The sequence below is a fragment of the Bos grunniens genome, chromosome 12 (assembly GCF_055505025.1).
Source record: "Bos grunniens cultivar Pamir isolate PY7600 chromosome 12, Bosgru_T2T1.0, whole genome shotgun sequence".
NCBI classification, from domain to species: domain Eukaryota; kingdom Metazoa; phylum Chordata; class Mammalia; order Artiodactyla; family Bovidae; genus Bos; species Bos grunniens.
In genome coordinates this window covers 5,858,632-5,862,421 of record NC_141176.1, presented here as the reverse complement: position 1 = coordinate 5,862,421, position 3,790 = coordinate 5,858,632, and the positions used below count along the sequence as shown (strand labels likewise).

The 3,790-nt window shown below is 35.5% G+C and overlaps 1 pseudogene; it reads right to left on the bottom strand.

Moving 5' to 3' along the window:
• Positions 1-1,715: 1,715 nt before the first annotated feature.
• On the bottom strand, positions 1,716-2,950 carry LOC147361340 (large ribosomal subunit protein eL31 pseudogene; annotated as a pseudogene).
• Between the last annotated feature and the right edge of the window lie 840 nt (positions 2,951-3,790).

The window sequence follows — 3,790 nt, the reverse complement described above, 5'->3', positions numbered from 1 at the left end:
TGGTGTCTGGCTTTAGATATCAATTTTTACTGGTGTACGTGTAACTCAGAAATGCAGTCATTCCTGTTGCCCCTACACTTAAGAGTGCAATTTAGGGACACACCATATTTTGGTGTGTGTTATCAAAACTGAATAAACTTTTTTCTCTCCTAAGCTGGGAAACAGAAGAAATGCAGAAATCATGCCATCATTTTTGTGTCTCCATTTGTTTTCCAATCTTTTATACTTCCTCATGTATTTCACATATGGTGTTCCATATTTTTATATGCAATAGTGCAGGTAACATATATTTATAACAGGTGTTCATGAATAAAACCAAATTAAAAGGTATCAGCTCCTCGATTTTGCAATAAAATGGTACCCACCATTGACTTTTCCAAGCAGCTATGACAGTTTGCTTTACATAGTTATTCAACAGCACACACACTTGGAATCAAACAACAGTGGGAAGTGTTGCTGCACCTCGGGCTCTGGAGATGAGAATCACATCTTCATATTCTCAGCAACATGTTTGTTAACATACATTATAATAGCAATGCACAGTATTTAATTCTTGTATTTACACTAGTGAGTTATGACCCCCATTTTCATACAGAATGAAGCTGCCAAAAGTTAACAAGCTGATAAAAATAGAGCTGACATATAAACTGAGGTCTCAACATGGTCAGCATAAAAAGTTTATTCACCTAATTTTCTTACTAAGCTTGTTATAACCAAAGAATGTTATTGCAACTCAATGTGAACACGAGAGATATTCTCATGAAGAAGTTCTGTTTTTCAAAAAGAGCTGTAAATAACATTTAAAAATCATTCTCAAATTTTCCTTCTTGAAATATCTACTTTGATTATGTGATTCAGTTTTCACTGCTTTCCAAGAATGGCATATAATCTGTAGCACATGACTAACTTTTCATAATGCAACATGTTGTTTTTAAACCGATGCATGTGTATGGATCATGCAAAGCCTGAGGGTATATGCTTATCATTATTCCCAAAGCCCTCACTTGTTACATATGTAGCAGTGCCTCAGTAAAGCCTTATTTAGTAACAAAATAAGAATTCAAAGTATGAACTGAAAAAAGTGTATTCACTATAATTTACAAAAAAATAGCAAACTACTTCAATGCTAGAGCAAGAGTTAAAAACTGAGAGCACGTGACAAAACTTTTTCACAGATTTATAAGAAAAGAAAGATTGATCTTGCCATCCCCACCCCCCGAAAAAAGAGAAAAACCCTGTGATGAGTTTAGTTTAGATCTAAGCTTCAGCAGATGCTATAAGAAGGTATTGCTATCTTCTCAGATTAAAATAACTTGTGGATTTTCATTAAATATAGTGGTTTAGCAAATGTGAATAAAAACTGTTTGAGTTTTGCTAAATATAATATGACCAAAAAAATCCTAATAAAATTTCAGGATCATAAACAATATTAATTGGAGTCTGCGCATTACATTGCATAGAATTAAGTTTTAAAGTGACTTAAATAATTTAACATACTTCAAACTGGAAATAATTCTCTCACAAGCTTGTGAAAGCAAAATATAACACACATTTCCTTATGTTTCTTTTAAACCATTCAATATGCAAATTCATTGGATAACTTGTTTTTCCTTCAAGTTATTTCCATATTGTATTGATGCAAATTCACTCAAAACCCAGTTTTCAAGATCCTTGCTAGACTTCCCATTATGATTTTTAAGACCTCATGTATATGATTAACAATACCCTCTACACTTCTTTTGTGTGTGCAATTCTATAATTTTATACACAATCAGTAGTTGGTTCTCATCCACATTGACTGTCTTTAGCGTTTTTAAATTGGTGACATGTACATAGGTAAAGAAGTTTGCTGAATCTTCATCTTCATTTCTGGACAATTAAATACAGATGCCTAAGAGATATCGCTTATTCCATTAACCCAGTCTGATGTTATTGGGCACATCTAACATTCCCATCTCCTTCATAGAAAATTTCCAAATTTCTTTGAGTGTGCAAGGGGCACACTTGAAGCTCACTCCATGGATGTTCTTGGGGATACTGATGGTATATTCTCTGGTTCCCACCTCATTGATAGCAGGAAGGCCCTTCTCACCACCCTTCTCGGCAGGAGCTGTTCTGCCTGGTCCAGGTTGGAAAGGACCCTGCCACTACACTTTCAAACATTTCATTAAACCTTCCTTTGTTCTATGTTGATTTCTGTTGATTTTCAACTAACTAGCTACCCTCCCTTGAAGATTTGTCATTTGGTTCCAGTTTTCCTTTGCACATCAAAAAGGTTTTATTATCCGTTTGATATCCTGGCCTCCCTATTTTATAACCCATACATCTCCAAAATTTTTCCCCTCTGCACACTCTTCAGCACCCTTCTCCACCTACCTTGCTATCACCTGAAAATCTATTTCTGAAATCACTGAGTCAGATAATGTAGGTTTTTCCACTTTAAATACTTCAGTACTTTCATCAAATATATTCTTTCATATCATTACAATTTCCACCAGATGGATCATTCTACTTTTTCCTATTGCTCAGTCACCTCTTCACTTCCCTACCTATGGTCTATAATTTTAACAAAATCTTATCAATGGCCCCAAGTCTCCTCCTCATTATTTACACATCCTATTCACCTGGATACCTGATTGAATTCAAGTACCAGTCAACAGGCTTCTAAGGGTGTCTTGCCTTGGACCTTCCCCTGTTCTAATATTCCTCTTCTAATAGAATTAGAATAACAATATCAATTATTGTGAAATGCAAATCTAATCACATTTTTTGTCCTACTTAAAACTCACTAATGTATTTTTATCACTTTTAGCATAAAGTTTAGAATTTTATGTGTCCTAAAAATACCTTTGTAACCAGAACATCATTAACCTTGCAGTTGCATCTTTTGCAGTTGACTTTCTTCATTTCTTTCTTTGTCCTCAAGCCCTTTTTGTTTGTACCTCCCCATACCTATTATTGGAGAAGGCAATGGCACCCCACTCCAGTACTCTTGCCTGGGAAATCCCTTGGACGGAGGAGCCTGGAAGGCTGCAGTCCATGGGGTCACGAAAAGTTGGACACAACTGAGCGACTTCACTTTCACTTTTCCCTTTCATGCATTGGAGAAGGAAATGGCAACCCGCTCCAGTGTTCTTGCCTGGAGAATCCCAGGGACGGGGGAGCCTGGTGGGCTGCCGTCTATGGGGTAGCACAGAGTCGGACACGACTGAAGCGACTTAGCAGCAGCAGCACCATATCTATTATTCTGTTTTGATTTATCTTTGCTTCCCTAGTTCAAATTTGTCCTTTAAAACTAAACTTAACCATCAGATCTTTTAGAGAGACGAGCTGTAGCTATTTACCCTATATTTCACGCCATAGATACCTCTGTGGTAAGATCATGTAACACTGGGTACATCCCTTCTCACTTTCAGAGGTGTCTTCTTGCCACTGGAGGGTAAGTTTCTTGAACATATAGACCTATTCTTTGACCAACACTGTATCTTTACCACATAGACTAATATTTCACATATTATAGGTGCTTCTATTATATTATTAATGAAGGTTAATTTGCTACTAATACCACAGAATAGTGATCTAAAAAAAAACCACAAAATAAATGACTTACCTTTGAAAATGTTGAAATTGGAGATATGAGAATATATGCAAGATAAGTACACATAATGATTTTTTGTAATTACAGAACCACTTGGGAAGAATTATTAGTATTGATACATTTAACACATTTATCTGTTGTTTATCATTTTTTTTAGTTTATTTCTATGTTTCTTAATTTTTGACCAATGTG